Raw genomic sequence first — 24,365 nt, forward strand, 5'->3', positions numbered from 1 at the left:
TAAATACCGCAGGTTTGAATTAAGCGATTTCCCTGTCTGTGTACAGTGCGCGCACCTTACACACCTCTCTAGCAATAATGGCCCTCAGCAGCTGAGAAAGTTAGAACAAGAAAAAAATTAATGACTTTAACAGGTGATGCGAATTCACTCAGCGGCCTAGCTCAGGCCACTGTTCTGCTTGAGGAAAGATAGGTCACAACAGTAAGAGACTATAAATCAAATTTAGCAAATATTCAGGGCCTTTCGTTAGCAGTTAAAAGCCTATTACCCAGTTTGTGCGCCCGAAGCATAAATCATGAAAACCATGTTAAACCCAATTCCTGCTCAAAAAGTGCCTTCTAGAGAAATGTAGTTCTCCAGTGCAACAGGCTGAAGCTACCGTATAGAAACTGGCAGATGTCTTGCACCTCGAGGCAATGGATAAACTGGCCATGTAATGGTTTCCATGCCATGTTGCATGGCATGAATTACTGTGGAAGACATCGTTTTCTTTATTCTCTTTTACAGTGCAGTTGCGGCTAATACCAATTTTACAAACTGCCAGCAAGAGCCCAGTGCTACAGAATCCGCCTCGTTTGCAGCGAGTTGCAATCCCAGTAGCACAGCTAGGACAGTTACCTTGCCTTTGTAAAATACCTACAAGGAACACTCAATTCAAAGGGCCTCGATTACAATGCTCAAGTGCTGAATGAGGTGCTGGTATGGGTACAAGCAACCCACTCAGTGGCGATGCAATTAGAAAACGCGCTGCCCACCTCTAAGAAAGTTCAAACTGGCCCTTCGTATGCATTTAAAGTAGGCACGTGCACTGCCCACAATCATCCTGTTCATTCCCTGATTTACATTTTCAGTGGGCTTCAGCACCCTTTTAGCAGTTGCCTCAAAGCAGCATGTTGGTGAAATTTCTTTTCCTCATTAGCTTTGTGGAGCATTTTCTGCTGCAATGGCATAAACAGGAAGGCAATATGCGGTTCTGCAGCAACACTTCAGACTGTGATGCGACACACGGCAAGCACTTACCTCAAAGATGAGTAGGTTGCTCAGAGGAAACAATGTGGTCGCTGGGTATGGTCTTAAAAAAAAAGCTGCTTTGTAACATGGTTTCTCTATAGTGCCAACGAAGTTGTTACTCATTTATTCATACGCTTCATTAATTACTGACAAGGCGTGTCGGTAGGAATACTTTATTTGGCACGAAAGCCCTGGCCAACGTGGGTCTAATGCGACTCTGCTTGTAGGCCAAGGTGCTGAATTGTGGGCACAATCTTGGGCCAGGTGCCTGGAATGGAGAATAGGTGCCTGGGACCAGAGAATGCCGCACCATGCAAGGTCGGCTGCTGCAGTCCCTCCACTAGTGTCAGTCATACACTGGGTTGGATGCCATAAAAAGAGAAAAAAGTACGCAAACTCAGAACAATAAAATGCAACTAATAAACCACTAAGAGAAACAGACAAACAAATACACAAAAAATGGAATGCATATGAGAAAAAGATAAGGACATCTGCCAACAGACTATAGCAGCAGCCTATGCACTCCTGTAGTGGCTTTGCGTATGGACATTAGAAAGGTCCTAAAAAAAAATATAAAAGGAACATTGTTCAGGATGTGCCAGAGAAACCACACACAAAAACAAGTGTGTACAAGGCAGAGACCAAGAATGAATGAAAATAGTCAAGACAACGAAAGGGTTTCTAAAAGGCTTCCGACGCTGCACACAAGAGGTCACAAGCTCCATATGCTAAACCCAAAACCTTAAAGCAGCGGAGACACCAAAATTACTGGTTGGAGTGTTCTTAGTTTCAAACATTGCATACTCCCACCAGGCGCGTGATATGTGCTCCGCGATTCAAATATGCGCATTAAATATTATCGCATTATTTACACTGAGCGATTTCGGTTTCCGAGTGTCAGGGTGAGTTATGATTTCACTCCCGAGGAAGAGCAGCAACCCTGGTCATGTGGGCTCCAAAAGTAGTGCCACAGGGATCGCTGCATCGTCTGCTCTCGTACACATGCTGTGCATACCAGGGCCTTTCGAAATGCCGGCCAGTACTGCGATATGCTTTATGTTCAAGTAGTTCAAATATTAAACCAGATATTTGGAATTACAATACAAACATGTTTCCACAAAATGCAATGATGAAAAGAAACATTTCACACAAATATTTTATTCCTCCTCATCATTTATCACATCCTAAAACTTATTGAGCATCACAATGAATGAGGGGAAATCATGTAGAATGGTACAATTTGTCTGAGCCACAACTGTGTTCAAGAAAAAGCATGATAGCTTGACTTGTTAAGCTGCCGAGCGACAATCTTTCGGCTTTTCACTTCTCGGCCTTTTGGCGAAGATCATAGCACCAAAGCACGGCCTTGAGGTAGAGCATCCGCCTCGCATTCGGGAGGTGCTGTGTTCGATTCCCTGTGCCGCCGGGTAACCACTGGTTTTTTAATAGGTACAAGATTTTCCCGTCAAGGTGCCCGGCTCATCTAGGGTGAAATGCTGGGAAAAAGAGTCTTCGACCAAACCGCTGCCTTGACGGATCAGAGATATGTTCGCCGTCAAGCAACCCTAAATCCGCCTTGTGCGGTAGAAGCCCATCTTTTTTGTAGCAATAGCTACACTACGGTAACATTTCGAGCTTTCAGCGTGGCGGCGCCGCCAGGCTGTCACGTGGTGCGGAGCAGCTGACGGCGGCGCGGCGCCGTGGCTGATCACGTCGTTTGCCATGTGGTTGGTCATATGACCAAGTTCCACTCGGCCAGCTGTAGCTATCGCGTCACTCCAGGTTTAAGCAAAGCTAAACCACCACCAATTTTTTTTTTAACCCGTCATGCACACCAGCCGATGCGCATGAGCCAGCCACAACGGTAGCGAGCAAACACCGCTGCACTTTGCTCGAAGGGGGTTTGTGAGCGGAGAGCGCTATGGCACATCTCTTGTGAGGCTAGAGAAGTGAACGTTTCATGAACGTTGTAAGTTTTGTACCTGGCACAAGGCGAGAGTTTTGGACGGGGGTTTTAACCACGTGGAGTAGTTTTTGTGCCCGCATTTGACGGGAATTTTGAGGCGCAGGCTATCCTTCCCACGTGGTGCACCCCTGGAGAGCCGAGCACTAGGCCGGGGGACCGCTTGTTCCCATTAGATTAACCGGCTGGTGGACCGGAGACCGCGGGAATCGAACCCACGACCTCCTGTAGCCGAGGCGAGCACTCAAGCACGAGGCCACGGCAGTGGTGGAGATGCTCTTCTTGTCACAGTTCAGACACCGAAAAGGCGTATACCGTGATGTGGCATTGTTGAGAAACATAAAATGACACAAAATATCGATGAACAGAAGCTTAAGCTACAACAAGAGTGAGAGCATTAACAAGACGACCTCTTCTACACTCCCTCGTGACACCTCCAGCCGTGTAATGCTGCCCCAGATGCAGCATTCTTGACGGGACATGGCCCGTTAAACTCTTAATTGTATGGGTTTCACCACACTGGAATCCCTGGCCATAATGGACCCACAGATGCTGGCACATTTCAACTAGAAATCTGTGCTGAAATTTCAGCAGCTGTTTTCCTTCTCACTGGACGAAAAGTGCCTGACTGGTCCGGACTCTTAGATTTGGAAGTTTGTTAAAATTATGCTCACAAGTTTTTGCTTTCTTTTAATGGTTCATAAGAGTGGTGGCCATATGTGCTGACATTACATGTGCTTTCACAGAAGAAACAGACAATTCTACTTTGAGAAAATTCTGGAAAATTTCTAAATGGAACACTCTGCATGCTTTCAGAGGCATTATACACTGCTCATTGTACTGCAAAAGAATATTTCAGGCTTTCAAGAAGGAACCCTTGAACAAGAGGGCTAACAAGGTTGGTTTGCTCGTCAGTGAGAAGCACTGCCTTTTACTGCCTTTCCAATGAAGGCACACTCTGGCATCCCTTTCGATAGCAGCAATGCCACGGGACAAGCACCAAGCGATTTCCACAAAAAGTAACAGCTTTTGATGACCTCGTCATCAGAGCTCGAACCGCAGAGAAACTAGCCTCTGTTTGTTTTTGTTTCTGCAATAGCCTACAAGATTGACGAGGCCTGAGAGCAAGATTTACAGATCGATTTTGTTGCCACGCTAGGGTGGCGTGGCACCTCGCATCAGCATACTGAAAGTGCATGAATTCTGCACATTACTATGACTACGGCTTATTCCACAGAAAATACTTTTGAACGTAGCTGTGTCTATTCATATGTACCAGCCCAAATTTAATGAGGAGTGTGGCAACCTGTACAGAAGCAACCAGTACACACAATGCTCACTTCATTGAAGACAAGAAAAAATACAGCTGAAACAGACAGGCTGCCTTGCCTAATACACGTCAGAAGCAAAAATGTCATGTCAATGAGAACGAACCATGTGCTGGACACTCACAGTGCCATTAAAACTCCCACCAGACCCCTGCATTAAATTCAGTCCGTTCTTTTCCCAGACTTGGCCACTTTCTTGATGGTATCCCTCACAGTTCTCAGATTTTTTCAGGTAGACGAAATTCCTATGACAATTCTAGGTTGCTAGACACCATTTAAAACCGTCACAGCCCTTCAAAGAACAGTAGACCCTTGCTGTTCACATCTTGGTTCACGTAATCTGCAGTTTCACAAAACCAAAAATTATGCATGTTGTGCTATATTTATTCACAATACAAATCCTGGATAACTTTTTAAAACAATTCGCTGGTACACATGTCCGCACTGACAAGAAGTCTCAACTGACACGTCTAAGAAAGTTGGTCGCTAGTTGTTGGTTTTTTGTGGCCTCATTTGAGGCCCTATTTCTAACTGAAGGGCAACACAGGCAACAGTATCCCAGTGACATGCAATTTATTTCCACCAACTTGCCTCCAGAGCAAATCAATTGAACATCAGCAGAATTAGCAGCTTCTCAGTGCCCCTGTGCACTTCTGGGATGATGCGTGGATAAGCAGTCAATGCACTCCCGCTGTTTACGTGGATGACAAATTCTTCAAAATCAGGATGGTGGGACCATATTACACATTGAATGAGTACTTCTGATTGAAGAGTGATATGAGAAAGAGCATCTACATCAGCAAAGTGGCTGTCCAAATTGACTAAAGAGGGGAAAAATTTCCAGTGCCCATTTTCAAGCTCAGTGGCGGTGCAAACAAAAACTAGAAATTTTGCACAAACTATGACCAATGCGCAACATTTTAGCATCAAAACTAAGAAGTAATTTTCATTACTTACGGCAGATAATTGTAATGTCATTACTTTTTGAGAGCAGTAATTTGTAATGTAAATTAATTAGTTCTGTGAGATTTCTAGGAAAGTAATTGTAATGATTTTTAATTAATTTTTAAAAGTAATTTTGCCATGTATGGTGTGTGGTCAGCGGCTGCCTAGGGAACTTGTCAGTGACCATAAGTTCTTACGCAAATGATGATACACCACCCAATTTCCTACATGTGACAATGTTCATGAGAAAAAGGAATACTGTGACGAAGACGACAAAGCTGGCAGTTGTGAGGTACAGAGCACTCGCTACAGAGCACTCGGCCATTCCCTCCATGCAAATCATATCTCTGCCATCGTTAATCGCGCCTCACTCTTTGGCCGGCCACCACGTAACAATATTATACACCACACTGCATTTGCAAGGAGGGAATGGCTAAGAGCATTTTCCATTTGGTTTTCTTCATGTTAAAGGAGTATAGGCACGTAATTTTTGTGGCACGTTTTCTTCTCTACAATGATGTAGAAAATACTACTATGCATGAATCACCATTTAATATTTGCCCACGGCCGCTAAATAATTTATAATTTTTTCTGTCATGCTGTTTCGGTTTCAACAGCCAAACAATGGCTGTGACGCCAGAGTACTTTTGTGTCACGTGAGGCATGGAAAAATGCCCATATATTCGCTCCTTCATCGTTATAATTTACTGCAGTGCTGAAACCAGCCTTCCTCAAGAGCCGGAATGACAACTAATGTGGAAGCAGCGATTATATTGCAGTTTTTTTCATGCCTCACGTGACCTGTAGGCACACGTTGGCGTCACAGTCATCATTCGGCTGTTGAAACTGAGACCGAAAAAGCACGAGAAAGAAATTAAATTATAAATTATTTACTGGTTATAGAATAACCGGTGGTAATCCATGTATAACAATGCCTTACACATCCTTACAAACAAAAAACAAGCACTCAAAAAGTTAGGTGTCTGTACTCCTTTAATTCTTTAGACCCACCATTCTGCTCACAGATCTTGCTCAGCAGTTCATCGCCTGAGTGACTTAGCAGTATCACCTGCGAATCGCAGATTACTAAGGTGTTCTCCATTAACTCTTATCCCCAACTGTTCCCAATCCAGGCCTCGGAATAGAGCAGGTATTCCTAAATGCCTCCTGTTTACAGGAGGTACTTTGTTGCAGAGGAGGCATTGTGGAGACTCAATTTTTTGCATGATTGGTGATGTATTAGACACTGCAGTCCAAGAGTTCTCCAGCACAGTTTGGTATTGAGCTTCCATCATTGACAAAACGCCATCCAATGAAAGTAACGCCTACATGGAAGCTGAAGACAGCTAAACCCATACTGTTGGAAAAAACCGCATGCGTGCTAGACACTTGATTGTTCACTCAAATACGGCCTAATAGAGCAGCTGGGACACGGGACCTGGCTTACATGCCTTCGAGGCTGCACTCGGAGCTATGTGATTAAAAGGTTTCGTCTACGCATTATTAATAGAGCAGCTGGGACCCAGAACCTGGCTTATATGCCTTCGAGGCTGCGCTAGTAGCCATGTCATTAAAAGGTTTCCCCTGTGCAATCTTTGAAATGCCTCCGGTATCCTTTACCAGGTCAACGGATATACTCAGGCTGCTTTCAGTTTGGGCATATTGTTATGTGGCGACCAGCCAAATAATAAGCGGCGATGAACGATGGCAGTGAGATGATTTTAATGGCCGCTCGCCTATAGTAGCGCGACCTTTCTGTTCCAATGCCACTGCCAGCTTTGTCGTTTTCGTGACACTACCCAAGGCCGCCGAGGTATCGTCCCGATAGTGAATAGAAGAAGACACCGACGGAGAGACGCACTCAGTGGAGATGGGTTCAGAGGACGGTACAAAAAAAATGGCATGGGGGGAAGTGCTGGCCGCCATGATGAAAGATATTCATGAATGAATCCTGGTCCACGAAGCTTCTGGGTCACAGGTCGCCAGGAGCCAACGTTTTTAGATTAGGTCAGTTGGAAAGCTCCGCGTAGGAGGCGGCCCTAACTCGTATCCAAGCCGAGCAGTGGCGCTGGCGTCGCGTTGAGATTCACAAAGTGAATCACAGAAAGCAGTAACAGATTCACGATGCGGAGGGAAGATGTTTAGAGGGAGCTGACGCTGTGAACTGCATTTCATCAGTTATAGCTGAGTCATTTAAGAAAGACGATAGAGTAATCGCCCCAAATGAGGGAGCAACACAGAACAGTAAAATAGAAAACAGCGTGGAACTGACGAATCTTAACTGGAAAAAGACGGAAGCAAATACTCCAAGATGTACGTCCGCAGGGATTGACGAAATTCCAATCAAGCTAATTAATGAACTTGGCCCAAGAGGCAAGGAAACGCTGATAAAAGTATTGGAGGCAGTCATAACAAATCAGCAAATTCCGCACAGCTGGAAACAGAGCAAAATGAATTTGATTTATAAAGAGAAAGGCAATAAGACTAACATAAAATCCTTCTGACGATAACATCAGTTACATACAGGCTGGCGATGCAGGCGATGAAAATAAAAATGCAGTCATGGGTAGAAAGTAATAGAATACTCGGAGAACTTCAGAACGGGTTCAGAAGTGGTAGGCGCTTAGATGATTGCCTGTTCGTGCTTACCCAGTGCAAAGAAATAGCTAAGGCGGAAAACAGACCTCTGTATTTAGTCTTCTTGGACATAAGCGGTGCATACGACAACGTGAACAGGGAACTCCTGTGGAACATATTAAAAGGTGAAGGTGTCAGTCATGAGGTAATTAATTTTCTACAGGAAATATATCGAGAAAATGAACTTGAAATAACATGGGAAGGAATTAAGAGTTCAACAACTGTCCAGATACACAAAGGATTAAGGCAAGGTTGTCCTCTATCACCGCTGCTGTTCATGCTTTATATGATAAGTATGGAAAGAAGGCTACAAGGAAGCAATCTAGGTTATGATCTGTCGTACACATTAGGCGGAAAGGTTGTTGAGCAACAACTACCGGGTTTAATGTATGCGGACGATATTGTACTGTTAGCAGATAGCCAGGAAGATTTGCAAACTTTGGTGAATTGCTGTGGAGACGAAGGAGACAGTCTAGGTTTCAGTTTTAGCGCAACTAAGTCAGGTGTGATGGTTTTCAACGGTACAACTGATCAGGAGCTTACAATACAAGGCCATGAAATACCCCAAGAGGCCGAATACAAATATCTCGGGGTATGGGTAAACAAAGGGCATATGTACACGGAAAAGCACGAACAGTCTCTCATAGCAAAAGGGCGAAGAGATGCCGGGATAATGACACATAAGGCATTGTGGGGATACAACAGGTATGAAGTCCTCAGAGGTATTTGGAATGGAATAATGGTGCCGGGGCTTACTTTCGGGAATGCGGTTCTATGCTTAAGGGCTGAAGTTCAGTTGCGATTAGAAGTAGATCAGAGAACTGTTGGAAGATTAGCACTAGTTGCCCATGCGAAAACCACAAACAAGGCAGTACAGGGGGATATGGGCTGGGCAACGTTCGAAGCACGGGAAGCTCAGAGTAAAGTACTATAACAAGAACGACTGAGGAAATTGGACGATAACAGGTGGGCAGCTTAGGTATTTAAATACCTGTACAGAAAGAGTGTTGACACACAGGGGCGGAAACGAACTAGAAAGCTGGCCAGTAAGTTTGCCAGAGCCGAGGAAGGAGAAAGGAAAAGCATTAAATGACAGGTTAAAAACGTCGAAGGCAAAAATTGTTATCAACATGCCCACGTGCAGGTTATCAACATGTCGACGTGCAGCGCGCCAGGCTGCCGAAGTGGATATGCTTCTGAAGAAAAAACGTGCGATCTGCGGCACTTCTTCAAACCTCCGAATGACCCCTAAGTGCTCAGGGCGTGGGCAGCTGGCATTCCGCGAAAAGCCTTCAAGGTGACAACAAAGGCGTACATTTGCGATGTACATTTTGAACCGAAGGACCTGATCACTTGCTACGAGCACACAATTAACGGTAGCACTGTTCGAATTCCACGAGGAAGGTTGACTCTTAAGCTAGGTGCGGTGCCATGAATTTTTCCAAATATTCCTGTGCACCTCTCAAAGCCAAAGGCATCGAAGCCGGGAAGGAAACCCCCGAAACGAAAAAACACAGTCAATCACGATGTTCGCCTGTTGGAAAGTGATGATAATGCGTGCTGCGCAAACAGCGAAAATGTCGTTCTCAATGAAACTGGGACCCCTTCCGAACCAGATTTGGAGTCAAATGAAGCAACTTGGATTCCTGCATTCCAAGGGCGCTCAAAGTTTTACTCCTGGAATGTGGAGCTTGTGACCCAGGAAGTTATTTTCTTCAAAATTGCTGTAAGCACCGGTATCGTTGCGATTGACAGGGCTGTGGTTGTGAAGAAAGACTTCACTGTTGCTGTCAGCTCAAGGGGAAAGCTTGTTCCTCCGTGTGTATATCCCAGTGCAATTCGGGAAATCAGCTGCAGCTCTCAAGCTTGAAAAAAGTGTCGCCCTTTCTGAACTATGTTGACAACCTAAATGTGTGCACGGGTTGCCATTGTAGTTTATTTCCATCCATTGCGGCCGCAACAACTGCTCTCAAGAGCCACGTGTGGAGGAACACAAAGTGCTTTGGGCTCTCTCAGCAAAGCTTGTGCCCACCATGCAAAAGCACAAGAAAGAATCTCTGTGCGCGAGAGAAGCGAAACTGAGAAAAGAAAAGAAAGGATTGGACCAAACCTGAACAAAGGTTTTGTGCAAAACCAAGAAACTTAAGGAAGAAAGTTATCAGAGCGAGAATTTTACGTAAAAAATTGAAGAAAGAAATTCGTGCAATGAAGATGCAGCTTAAAGTTTCAAGCAGTGGAATTGACAAAGCCGTAGACGGTCTTCCTCATGCACAACAGCTCGCTCTTCGTTCAGCATTTAAACCTACCAAAGCAAAGTGAGCCAGGGGAAAGCGCTATGAATCCGAATGGTTGATGACTTGCATCCTCCTAAAGATCTCGATTCCTGCTGCTTATAGGCTGATGTCGAAGATGAACCTATTGCCGTTGCCTACTTCTTCACGGCTTAAAAAAATTATCAAGGGAATGCCTTGCGAGTTTGGCTTTAATAAGGTTTCACTTACCAGCATTGGTGCATTCATGCAACCGGAAGAAGGAGTCAGGTGCTATGGAACACTCATACTCGACGAAATGAAAGTGCGCCAAACTGTCGCATTCAACAAACAAACCTATAAGGTTGATGGGTTTGTTGATTATGGGTATGACGAGGAATCAACTGCAGTGGCAGATCATGCACTTGCTCTTACGTTTGTACCTCTCTTTCATTCGTGGGTACAACCAATCGCCAGCTTTGCAACAAAAAAAGCTGCTCCTGGGAGAGTCCTGGCAAGGATAGTATTAGAAGCCATCATACAGCTTCATAAACAAAAGGCCACAGTTGCAGCAGTTATCAGTGATGGAGCAAGCCCAAACAAGGCCATGTGGTCAACATTCGGCATCACAGGCAACTTTCATGCACCCAAGCACAAAACTGAGCACCCATGTGATCCCGACAAGTGGCTGTACTTCCTTTGTGATGTGCCTCATATCATTAAGTGTGTGAGGAACCATCTGCTTCGCCAGAAGTACGGCATGGTGAGTATACACTGTTCTTAAGTTAGCTTGAACTAAGGTTTTCCTGCACACCTAAGGTATTTGCTCCTACTCAAATAATATTTTTACTTACAGATTGGCGAACACAAGGTCAACTTCAATCATTACCGTGTACTGCAGGAAGTTGAGAGCAAACAGCAGCTTCGTGTGGTACCGAAACTGACAAAGGAGCATGTGAACCCTGACAATTTGAGGAAAATGAATGCGAGACTGGCTGTGCAGGTTGGTGCAGACAAATATTGTTTGCAGTTGGTCCAAATTCTTCCATGCATGTGCTTAACCTGTTGGAACTTGTTTCGTACTCTACAGCCTTTCAGCCGTAGCACTGCAATGGGCCTAAAGCTGTACAAAAGACTTCAACAGCCTGGTCTGGAAAATTGTGATGGACAGCTCAGTTCACATCATTGGTGAACAATCTCTTTGATGCCCTAAATGTGAAGCTGCCACGGTTTTGGATCCGAAGCTCATCCAAAGAAATTGAGGTATGTAAAAATTTGTCCAATGATATGTAACTTTTTTGGATATACTAATGAATGTTACATGCTGGTTTGTTTTAAGGTTATAAAAGAATTCCTCAGGCTCGTAAATGCAACTGAGGAGAAGAACATCAGGAAAAGAACTGTCATGTTTGCATCACAAGTGATCATGGAGTCTCTCCGAGTGACACTGGCATCTGTCCTAGACCTGATCACCGACCTGCTTTCCGAAGGAACGCAATAGTTCTGACTAGAAAACTGAACCAGGACCCCTTGGAGGTAAGAAATCTGGAAACTTTAAGCAAGGTTACATATCTGCTATTACAGAGGTGCAAATGTTTATAAATTTTCTGGCGAAGCAGACTTCACATAATATTTTCTCTGACTTTCAGAGATAAGCTTTGGAGGGGATGAAGAACACCCAACTATCGTGACCTTCTCGCACATATACAGACTTCTAAGCCTGTACACACCTATAAAGACTTGCATCACCGGCAATGTCGTGGCAGAGCCAACACTCGTGCTTGCTGCTGTCCAAGAAACCATGAAGGCAGGAAAGAAAGAATGCCTGGCAACACATGAAGAACTACAAAATGTCATCAGGTTAAAACTGTCCAAGCTTTGTAGTCCTTCAAAGGGTGTTCCGGCAAAGGGAAGCACTGCGCCAGATCATGGATACAGCATGCCTGATGCACAAGATTGTGCTGTGTACTACTTGTGTGGCTATCTTGTGCACTCCTTTTTGAAGCACGAGAAGTGTGCTGCCTGCATCAGCGAAATTCAGTCATCACGTACGCAGTGCCCAGAAGCTTTTCTAACTCTGTAAAGAGGTTTCAAGGAAGGCTGCTTTAAATATCCCTCATGGGAGCTATTCAACATGTTTACAAGCGTTGCAAGCAAGATCTCCACTCTTGTGCAAGAAAACAGCCTCTGTGTAGACACTTTCTGGGACATTCTGGATTCACTCAAAGGCTGTGGTGTGCTAGGAGTTGGGTGCTGTACCCACAGGGACACTGACAGCAGAACTTCTGAAGTTCTACACAGTCCTGAGAGCGCATTTTGCTAACATGCTTGCAAACAGTTAACTGCTTGTGGCACAATTGCCTCTGTCAGAAAGAAGGTGAAGTTGATGTAGACTGGCTTCATGGGCAAATAAACGCATTCATAGTGCTTAAAAGAATGCACGAAATAAAGATTATAGAAGGAGATGCTTTGACTGTACGTTTGTATTGATCTGTGCACCTTGAGCTTATTTCTCTTCCACCATTACAAGCCTCCCCCCAGCTGTTCAGAACATTTTAATTCTAAGCCAGGAGGTCTACGCACATGCGGCATCCTTCAAGTAAATGCGGCGGTAAAGTTAGACATACCAGTAGTGAGGCGAGTTTACCGACCAGAAGCAAGGTATCATCACAGAGCCTAATCGCATAAAAACGGCAGTTGAACTCTGAAAGGCGATTAAGGATACATGTTTCACGTAGTAGTCGGTCGTTTTATAAATACATTCTTGCGCTGAATTTATGAGGCGGCTTAAATATGCACATAGAACTACCATGGGCACGTCTGCTTGAAAAGCGCAGCCGTGTGTCGAAATATACACGACTGAGGTATGGACTAGCCCTACCGGAAGCGACAACGCAAAACTGTCTCGAATGTGGTTCGTGTTAGGAGGGCCGCACCAGAGCGACAGCGTAGGAAGCGTCAGCGCGAAGCAGCTGCCGACGTCCATCAGCTGGCTCAAGCCGATTGCCTAGTTTAACCATTTTTTTTCCCCGAGACTACAATCCCAGCTTTTATTTTATTTCTGTGTAACTATCATTCAACCAGCTATTTTGAGCTGCTTTAAGGCCTTTGCATTGATGCGAAAGCTGATTGCATCCGCCGTTCAGCACGGAGCGCTCAGCGAAGTAGCAGACGATCCCAGAAGAAGCAATCCTAATGCGACCGCAGTGCTGGCGCTGCGCGAGATATGGAAGGGGCCCACTCCGTGTACATGGCTAGCGAGCGCTCTTTCCCAACTGTCCTAACCTAAAAATGTTGGCAGGAGCCGACGGCCGAAGCCCTTGGACGTGCCGAATGGCATGGGTAGGGGGACAGTGTCCTCACGTGTGGGTGGCGTCTCGGGTCGCCATGGCGTAGTCATGTCAACATGTCTTGTGTTCAGGGCTGGGGACGGGGCTGGGGTGAGTGGCGAGGTCGGCTCAGGTCCGGCTGGATGGGGCACAGCCGGGCGGGGCGAACCAGGTGCACACAGCCGACGATCACGGGAGGTGGAGGACTCCGAAGCTCCAGGACCAGGATGGGGATGATACCCCGCATCTCACACCAAATGTTGCATGGTGACCAGCCAAATAATAAGAGGCAATGAATGATGGCAGTGAGATGATTTTAATGGCCACTCGCCTATAACGCGACCTTTCCGTTCCCGCACCACTGCCAGCTTCGTCGTCTTTGTGACAATATTGCCGCTTTGCACATAGTTTTTCCGCAGCGCCACGAGGTACGCCTTAACGGGGTTTTACTGTACCTGTGAGTACCAAGGTTGCTGAATTTGATGCGTCTCAATGTGAAATCTGAACCGATTCATACACCTCCTGCAGTAAGGCCCATCAGCCAATTATAAAATTGAAGTTCTGATCTATTGCTATGCGATGCTCAGAACAGGTGCTGCCCTTCATGGTCTCACAGATAACTTTGACCATAATGGCAACACAGAGGCATCAAAGGTTGCCTCTAAACTATAGCTCTCCACCATTCATGACATGTTTTCCGCTGCTCTACTGTCTTTTTCCGTAGTGGTCCACTCATAAGTCACCTCAGTTCTGACTGCGGGGCCAATCCAGCAAACAAGTCTTAAGCAGCACTGTTCGGATGGACCTTATGGCCATGCCACTGCTCTAATTACATCACACCACTTTCGCGCGGCCCCATGGCGACATTCCTAACAGAGGTGGGGGAAGGAGGAAGTTGGAGCACCCCGAAAGCTAAATGTACAACAAGGACGTAGTGCAGTGGCCTCACTCAAAGCTCTTACCCTGAGCTCAAACAACACAGGTACTTCTGGTTGAGCTTACAACTTTATCATGCCCGAGCTGACAGCTCACCAGCCACACACATCCAAACAAATTTTTAATTACACATGCAAACAATGCCACATCTATTAAGATATGGAAGATGATTTTAAGCCATCTATGCTCTAACCAACCCAAAATTCTTACCGCTGTCAAGCAGATGACCTCAGTTTTCTTCGGCAATACATCCAGCTCATTACTTTCACAGCTATGGTAAATTGTCATTTTGACCTCTCAGATTTTCTCATCAAGAGGCACAAGGGCAATTGGTTAACTGTCTGGTTCTTGGGACCAAGTGCCATTAAGCAATCACTACAAGCTCTGGGCAAACACTCCCTGAAGGGGCCATGAAAATCTTGCACCAAAGTTGCAAATTATACTGTTTGAAAGGGCACTACTTTTTTTATTTATTTGTACCTCAAAGACCCACAAGGGAGTATTACATGAGGGGTCGGCTAACATGTATTAAAACCTCCTGCCACAGAATTTTTCAGAAAAGGCAAACTGAAGAGCTAAACTACTCATCTACATCCTTGAGGTTTTTTTGCTCCCATAATTCCTATGCACTAGAAGCCATGTGCTGGTGCTCGAATCTGAATGCCAAACACCCATATGCATGCAGCACACATCCTTTACCAGCATAGCACCACGCAAGTTCATGTCAATGCCTCATTTGGGGGCAAGGGGTGCAAGCACACAGAACAGTAGGAACAAAACGCAAACACTAATGTTGTGCGAGTCACTCCTGTGCTCTGTCTTTTGGGCTGCATGTCTCAAGATGAACAACCCCCTCCCCATTTTACTCAAAAAGGGAAACTACAACAAACATCTACTCCTAACTTGTGAAAACAAAACGACAAACATAGAAGGAAGAACATAAGCATGTCTCGTCCTTGTCTTTCCATGTATTCTTAAATTATGGGAACTACTTCCTCGTTCATCTAGCTGTTGTTCTACCTACATTTGTCTGTGGCTTCTCATCTCTCTCCACTGCTTGCCTCTAGGGGCACAAATGTTGCCAGTTTCACAGCAGGAGGCCCACTTTCAAAATTGTAATTTGCTAGATTTGTGAAAGCCTAGTTGCTTTGTTCACTATACATGCAGGCTTTGTTCATTTGGGGTCTGCAGGTAAAAGCTGTTGTCTTAATAGTGAATGTTTCCGCATTTCCTTTTTGTTTCTTCTTTCCATGTAATGGCTAGGACAAAAAACTGTCGCCCACCCAACGCAAAGGAAATAGCCACATAATCATAACGTCTCTTCCATTTGGCTGCACTAGTTCAGGAAGTGCAGCACGAGTTCTAGGCTGGCTTGCGCTCGCCGAAATGGAAGCGCAGCCACGGTGCAGCAACATGGCGGTGCCCATGTGTAGGTCGAAGAAGCGGAGAAGGTATGGCACTAGTTATTTAATGAAATGATGACAGTTCTTTGTTGAAAGGTTTATGGTTTATGGGGGTTTAACGTCCCAATGTGACTGAGGCTGTAAGGGGTGCCATAGTGAAGGGCTCTGGAAATTTCGACCACCTAGGGTTCTTTACCATGCACTAACATCACAGTACACGGGCCTCTAGAATTTCGCCTCCATCGAAATTCGACCGCCGCGGCCAGCATCGTCGTCTTTCGGGTCATAGGTTTCATCCTGGCCGCGGCGGTCGAATTTCGATGGAGGCGAAATTCTAGCGGCCCGTGTACTGTGCCATGTCAGTGCACGTTAAGGGAGCATAGAGACCTAATTTTGGTGGCATATTTTCTTCTTTATAATGACGCGGAAGACACTACTATGCATGAATCGCCATGTGGTATTCGCCTACGACCGCTAAATAATTTATAATCGAATTTTTCTGTCATGCTGTTTCGGTTTCAACAGCCGAATGAGAGCTGTGACATCAAAGAGAGGTTTTAGGTCATATGAGGCATAGAAAAACTGCGATATAATTGCTGCTTTATCATTTTAATTTACTGCAGTGCTGAAGCCAGCCTTCCTCAAGAACAGGAATGACAACAAATCTAGAAGCACCAATTATATTGCAGTTTTTCAAGCCTCACGTGACCTACAACCTCTCTTTGAGGTCACAGTCACCGTTCAGCTGTTGAAACAAACAGCACGAGAAAGAAATTCAGTTATAAATTATTTAGCAGCAGTAGGGTCATACCACGTGGTAATCCGTGTATAATAAAGCCTTACACCTCATTACAAAAAAGAACATCCCAAAGCGACTCAGGCTATGAGGGACAGTGTAGTGAAGGGCTCCGGAAATTTCGACCACCTGGTGTTCTTTAATGTGCACTGACATCACACAGTACACGGGCCTCTAGAATTTCGCCTCCATTGAAATTCGACCCCCACTGATATTCGAGCCTGAGTCACTTTGGGACATTAAACCCCCATAAACCATAACATTTCAGCAAATAACTGCCATCACTTCATTCAATAACACGCGCCATAACTTCTCTGCTTCTTCGACCTACACATGGAGGAGGTGAGTGACTGAGGCATCATAATGAAAACCTAAGAGGTCAAGTCGAGTCGCATGGGCAGCAGCATTTCAGCGCTAATTCTTAAATCACCTGTGTGTATATACATGCAACATTTTTTTTTTTTTTTCTGTGAAACGACGATTTCCTAGAGCAGGTTCATGGTAAAACTTCATTGCGATTTGCTTCTTGAAAATTCTTTCAAGTGTTTCAGGATTTTGGTGGTCGTTGGTGTCGGCGGCATGAAGTTGGCTGCAATTTCGTGACGACAGCAAGGCTATCAGACAATAGGGCCTGCACTCGACCATTCGTTTTGGAAGCAGCCAGTGCCAAGCTGCATTTGAACTGCCTGAACTGACGCTGTACACTGCCAGCACCACCGTGGAAATTCACAAAACTAGTGCAGAGTGTGCAGCCAAATCAGAGAAACCTACCATGAGCACGATCTTATCAAAGTGGTAGTTTGGGCTTGTTGGTATAGCATATAAGACATAGCGCAGCACAACGGGACAAAGAAAAGGAGCACGCAGGACGAGCGCTTATCCTGTGTGCTCCTTTTCTCTGTCCCCATTGTGTTGTACTATGTCTTCTTCTAATATCACCACAATGACCTGTCACACACTGCAGCAGTGCCTTGTGAGCTCAATGCACCTCACAAGCTTCCAAACAGTCAAAGGACATCAAGCACATCGCCCACAATGTTCATCTCTTTAAGGCGCCTTTACAGCATTAGCTGTAAAAAGGTCTTAAGATTAGAGGCCTTAAAAGGAAGCTTGCTTTTCCAGTTGCCTCATGCGCTCCATGCTGGTTGGCCACCTGGGTCCAAACACGTTCCCAACGTAAAACCGATGCTCGATGCAGGTGGCGCAGCACTCATTTTAAAATTCTCACAGAAGCTGGTGGGCTCACCTTGTGGCGCCTTAAAGCCTTTGCTGCCTCAGCATTTTAACGTCCCATTTGTTCAGCCTCTGCGCCAGGAAGCGAACGCCGGACTCGAAGCAGGAATCGGGAAGGCCCGTGCATACCAGAAAACTGCCTGCCAGTTTTTCAAGTGCTGATTTCTGAAATAAATATGAATTTAAAAGAAAAACATGTTTCGCTCTGCAGATACAAAAGCGTAATCGCTTATCTCGCCGCAATTTTCGCACCTGTTTTAGAAAGCAAATTGTAACAGCAGCACACAATTGTAAAGTGCAATTAAGTCAGCACTCTACAGACTTTTCCAGCCGAGAGGCCACAAAAAATCGCACCGTGTATAAAACTCATCGCACAACCGGTTGGTTCAACGCACGGCCGGCTTTATTAGTATTAAAGCCGGTCGTGGTTCAACTGGACTGTTGTCAAAAGTTTCCCGCCTTTTTTCGGGAGCACGCAAAAGCTGGTAAATATGCGTGTTTTACATGACCATGAGTTGCGTTGGGCTGGGTTGACAAAAGATATAAAAACAGGCTCAGCGATTGCTCTTTTCCGCAGACCTGCACAGAGCTTTTGAGCAGAACTTACGATAAAACAGATGAGTCTCCTTCCGGGCAAGCGAGCTCAGTGTTAGTCCTGGGTTATCTGCTAACACAAAATATTCGGCCGCAAGGAAGTTGACAACGGAATGCCGAGTGCCAGATAACAGGGAATCACTCAGTATGTTGTTGTTGTTGTTGCCTGAAAAGATGATGGCACATACCCACGGTGGGGGATTGGCCAGGGTTTGGTGCAGGTCAATATGTGATACGAAGAAGACGAAGACCTAGTGGGTGGCTACGTGTCTGCTTCTAGGTCTGTGTTTTCGCTTTTCGCTGTCTTCTCGCGTGTGGCCTGGGTCGGACAGTGCCCTCCGTGAGACCGAATGCTGACGACGCACCTGCAGAGAAATTCCCGGCACGGCGGGCGCATTCTCAAGTGAGAAAACCCAACCGGAACCCTCAGGGGCAAGCTAGGCTTAGCTCGGCGCTGCCGAGCGAGGCAGCGCTACGCGTCTGCATGGATTCTGCGTTGTCGACGACAGCTACGCGGATGCCCGCTGTGTTGCCACCTGACGTAGCCTCCACATCCACGCAATCGTCAGCGCCTCTGGGCCTCCAGCCTGCGCCGTCTTCCGATGCTACGACTTTGGCCTGTGACATGGACTGCTCTACCGCCTCCGTGCCCATGGCACTCCCTCAAGAAACTGTGCCCGTCGCGCCAGTTCAGTATTCCCACCAAGGGCCGTCACCAGCGTCTGAGCCACCTCCACAGATTTGTCCCGTGAGTCAAGGCTCTCTTCCGCCTGCTGCGAACTCGTTCCGCGTTACCATCAAGCCTACAGTGCGCTTTGATATGACTGCCATCCCTGCCCGGAATGTTCAAGCCACAATTGACCACGCTCTTGGCTCTTCGAACTACTGCGGGTTCGTCGCCCATCGCCCATCAAACACCATCACGGTAAACTTGTCATCCTTGATGGACGCCCAGAAACTATGCGCAGTTACGCGGATCCCCCTGGATGACAGCAAGCATGTCCCGGTGCAAATATATTTTGCATCTGGTCCTGACACTCCGCTGCATGGTTTATCATGTCGACAGCACGAGCCCTCCCGAGGAGGTGCGCGCAAATATTCGCTGCTCAACTCATGTTGTACTGCAAGCACGGCCTATAGGTCGCCGGGGCTCATACCTGCTCATCCTGCAAGGCCCATTGACTCTCCCGAAGTACCTTACCTACTACGGTGCGATCGTCAAACCACAGCCCTTCCGACCTCGTCGTATTTTTTGTTATCACTGCCACAAAGAAGGACATATGCAAAATACCTGCCCTAATCCAGCAGCTGTGGCCGACATGAATGAACCAACAGCTCATTGTGCCCTGTGCAAATCGCCGGACCATGACATTCGCTCCCCCGCTTGTCCAAAGAAGAAGCAAGCGAAGAAGTTTCACAAGTCACCTGCAAAAATGGATGTTCCTACAAGTAATCGCTTTGCAGCTCTCGCATGTGACGACGACTTCCCTGAACTTCCTTTATCTGAGCCCGCTGCTCACCATACGTCTCCTCACCAGCGTACATATGCACAAGCGGCTCACCTTCCCGGATCAAATGGTACACCAAAACGTTCAGTCCATCCATCACATGTGGATACCACAGATGAAGACACAGCTTTAGACAATGCAATCGCGGAGGCTCGCCGCCGACTAGACGAACTTACCCAGCGCCGGGAACAGCGTCGTTCTCAATCCTCTCGAAGAATTCTAATAACTCGGGAGTAATCATCAGAGGAATCACATAGGGTAAGCACTGGCCCACAATCAGGTGCCGACCACCTGTTAGCCGTGACTACCCCGACAGTGGATAAGATATTAGCGCTGATGAAGCAGGTGACATCCCTCATCGTGGAAGCTCTTCGAAGCTCTTCGGCCTCGTCATGGATAGCATATCATCATCGGTGGTGGTGCAGTGGAACTGTCGAGGATTCGCTAATAAGGCCTCTGAAGTGAACATCCGCCTTCGCGACGGAAAGCTGAGGGCGTGGGCGTTTCTACTGCAAGAGCATAATGCACTCCCACGCCTTTCAGGTTTCTGTGCATACCATTCACCCTCTATCCCTGATCGCCGTTGCACCGCCTCCTCCCTCAGCCCAGGTAAATCTGCAATTTATATTCACAGTTCAGTTCCGCACACACCGCTCGACCTTTCACGGTGGTGCTACACACGTCAAGAGGTCGTCGCCCTTCTCGTAAAACCTGCACGCACACCCCTTGTCCTAGTTTCTTTTTATAGTCGTCCTGGCTCCGCATCTCCCAATCTGGAATGGGTTCGTTTTCTATGTTCTACCAACTCGGGTATCCCTACTCTAGTTGGTGGTGACTTCAACGGCGCACACACTGCATGGGGTTACCCATCGGATTCCTCAAGGGGTGCACACATCCAAGAGAGCTTTTCGGATCATTCCTTTCAACTTTTAAACCACCCGAATACTTCTACCCGCCCACGAGGCGGCCCGTATTCACCTGATTTGACTTGGTGGTTAGGCCCCGGTAACCCTCGTTGGGCTGTTGATTCTGATACTTGGGGTAGCGATCACAGCCCTATTTTTATCTCCCTCACGCCTACGCGTCTACGGAAAATACGCCGCACTGTACGAATAACATCATGGGACTCTGTACGCGCAGACAATCATTTATCTACATTCAACCCCTCTTCAGCATTGTCTACTCTCTCTGCTGTTCTCGCTACTCACACTATTAACACTCCTGTAAATGAAGACGACCAAAACCCGGACATACATCTCTTGAATCTGTGGGCTCTTCGTCGCCAGGCAGATCTTTACGCTACTCGTCACCCCGATGACCCTTCGGCTCTTCCTACTCTTCACCGCACTACCACACGGGCGTGGCGCTATGCAAAGCGGCTAGGCAGGCAACGCTGGGCTGCATGGTGTGCCCGCCTGTCCTCTACGCAGGGTAATCGACATCTTTGGAGAGTGTTTCACGCCATGGAGCGCCCTTCTCAGGTTGCAGATTACACAGAGAGCATTCGCCTCGCGCTAAATGTGGATGAGGACACATTTGCACGACAAGCGGCCCGTCAATTTTTTCCAAACCATGACTGCACTGCTACGTCTCCACCTGACTTATCAGTAACAGAGCCCCCCGATGGGATTACTTCTGACCTCACCATGGCGGAGCTGCTGGCCTCCATTGAACGTTAGAAACTACTGCTACTCCCGGGCACGACGGCATACCTAACTCCTTATTCCGTAACTTGGAAGGGAGGGCTTTGCAAACCCTACTTGATACTTTTAAAGAAGTGTGGCTTTCTGGCGTCATGCCGGGAGACTGGGAGCATTCTATTGTGGTTCCAATACCCAAGTCAGGTCAGCCTCCAGTATCTCTCTCGGCTCTTCGTCCAATTTCCCTTACGCCTACCATCTGCAAGCTTTATGAAAACATTCTAGCCGCACGTTTGTCGTGGTGGCTGGAATCCCATGATTGTTACCCAGATTCCCAAATTGGTTTCCGCCCACGAATTGGAACGGAGGACGGCCTTGCTACTTTGGCTGCTGACGTGCTTGACCACTCTCCGCAGAGTCAACTTGTACGAACCGTAATCGCTACGGACATAACAAAGGCATATGATAACATCCTTCACTCTGCCATTCTTGCCTCCCTTCAAACTCTTGGTCTCCCTCACCGGTTCCTCCTCTCCATTCACGCCTTTTTAGCAAATCGAACCTTCAGCGTGCGTGTCCACGGAAAGCCCTTTGGTAATTTCACTTCCAAGAGAGGAGTGCCACAGGGCTCCGTTCTCGCCCCCACATTACTTAATGTGGCTTTAATTCCTCTTGTTCGAGCCCTAGAGACCATCCCTTCTATCTGCGTGCTTGCATATGCCGATGATATCACCTTGTGGTGCTGTCATCCAGATGCGTCTATTCATCAGTTGGTCCTTCAACACGCGCTGGATGTATTGACATCTCGCCTCCCACCTCTGGGTCTAACACTCTCTCCTACTAAATCATGTTTCATTCGAATTGGAAATAAAGCCGCTTTACGGAAAGGTCCCCCTTTAAATTTTACGGTACATAATTCTCTGATTCCTCAGGTAGAAACTGTTCGTATTCTTGGTCTTCTCCTCCATACATCTGGGACTGGCACCCCGTGGCTGACAGCCACCCGTAAATCGGCTCACGCTACTCTAGGTCTGATTCGTCGCATAGCTATGCGCTCTGGTGGCGCACGTGCTCATACGGCCCGCCAGCTTGTGCGCTCTATCCTTCAGCCACGGATAGTAAACCAGGCACAATTTCAACGTCTCACCCGCAGACAGTGGGACTCCCTTGAAGCTATCAATCGTGAGGCTATGCGCATCATAACATATCTGCTTCGTTTAACACCCATACCTGTGCTACAGGAGTTCGCCCAACTTAATACACTCAGTGAAATCATCGACCAACGGGTGGCAAATAGAACTCGAAAACAGTCTCTCAAACTTCATCGTCTAAAGACACTTCCACCGTGGTCCTATTGCCAGCTCACTGACAATCGCCCCACTGTTTCCCCGTCGGTATCAGCAGCGTATCTGCCTGAAGGGTGCATATTATCCACGGATGCATCACATTCTGCAGAGAGGGGAGTTACTGCTGTGTATAGTCCATCTCATCCGCATCTCAACTCTCGCGCGACGTATACTGCGGATACGTGCACTCCCCTGGCATTGGAACTTCAAGCCATTTATAATGTCATTGCTTCCCTTCCGCTCGTTCCAACATTCAATACAGTTCATATTTACACCGACTCCCGCGCCGCCCTTAAACAGCTTAAGGCTGTTCGACGAACGTTGAAGATTTCACAATCAATTCATGTGCTCTGCGCAAAGTATCCATGTCCTGTGCGCATACACTGGATTCGCGTCCATGCCCAGGATCCACGTAACATTCAAGCGGATGCTATGACTCATCTTCATACATTAGACGATCCGCCACCTTCCCTCTTCCCCCAGATCCGTTCCTGTCCCATGTTTCCGATTCCGAAGTTCTGCGCCAGCGAACACGCGCTTTAATTCCTCCGTGTTCGCACCCTCCCCCCGTAGTCTTACTCGGCAGGAGGAGGTATCCGTGCGCCGGATTCGGGCAGGGGCGGCTCTGACACCATCTTTCCGTCATCGGTGGCGTGCCAAAGATCTGCCAGTACCTGACAGGTGCCCTCACTGTAGCGCTGCACCGGACATTTGTGATGTGCGGCACTTGTTGTGGACGTGCCCAGCGACGGCTGCTATCAGAAAACGTCTCCACGGGGAGGTGGGCCTGCGGTGGAACCGCGAAAGTGATTACGTGAAGTGGACTATGCACAACCGTTTCATTAACAACCTCTGCGACTACCTCAGCGCAACGGTTCTTCACTCCTTCTTTTAACTTTCAATCCCGTGCATTCCTTCCCCCTTTCCTTTTTCAACTTATGCCTCATGGCACACTTCTCGAATAAAAAAAAAGGTCAATATGTGCATACCAAAAGCTAGAAAGAACAAATTACTCACGCGCAGCACGACCGCGCGCCCTTTGCGCCGACCGGCCATGCCATAGTACTGAAAGCAATGCTCGGCTCGGCTCAAACATGGCTCAAACAGAAAAAAAACTGCCGGACGTGACGTCTTTTCTTCAAACCTGATGCGACGTCATGGGTTGAAAGGTTATTCGATTCAGAGCTGGTTCACGGCACCAGTCCTGAAAAAGTGTCGCTGGTGCCAGCGCAGTGCACAACCTGTGTTGTGGTGCAGGTACAGCTTGTCAGCAGCGCCGCACCTTATGTGCGACAACTTTCAATCGAGCGCGTGCAGGCAGCTCTTGTCGTCTGCTTGCTGTGGAGGTGTTCAGTCAGTGGCGCAGTTCTCGCGTGTTTTTTTTTTTTTTTTCTTGTGCGCGGTCGCTTTCGTGCATAACGAGACTTGCGTCGTCCATGGAGTTAGC

General features: G+C 47.0%; 1 long non-coding RNA gene and 1 pseudogene across 8 annotated transcripts; one reads left to right on the forward strand and one right to left on the reverse strand.

Moving 5' to 3' along the window:
• Positions 1-1,154: 1,154 nt before the first annotated feature.
• Positions 1,155-23,984, reverse strand: LOC144114722 (uncharacterized). Of its 8 annotated transcripts, none has more exons than XR_013311101.1 (4): positions 23,936-23,984; positions 20,109-23,705; positions 17,844-17,995; positions 1,155-1,368 (listed from the first exon to the last, which is right to left on the reverse strand). It is a non-coding gene; the product is annotated as an uncharacterized LOC144114722 (long non-coding RNA). The 8 variants fall into 8 exon arrangements; XR_013311100.1 differs by having other exon boundaries at positions 18,438-23,705; positions 23,936-23,982; XR_013311099.1 differs by having other exon boundaries at positions 23,593-23,705; positions 23,936-23,976.
• Positions 10,741-13,487, forward strand: LOC144115981 (uncharacterized; annotated as a pseudogene).
• Positions 23,985-24,365: the final 381 nt, after the last annotated feature.

This window comes from Amblyomma americanum, chromosome 1 (genome assembly GCF_052857255.1).
Source record: "Amblyomma americanum isolate KBUSLIRL-KWMA chromosome 1, ASM5285725v1, whole genome shotgun sequence".
Classification (NCBI taxonomy): Eukaryota; Metazoa; Arthropoda; class Arachnida; order Ixodida; family Ixodidae; genus Amblyomma; species Amblyomma americanum.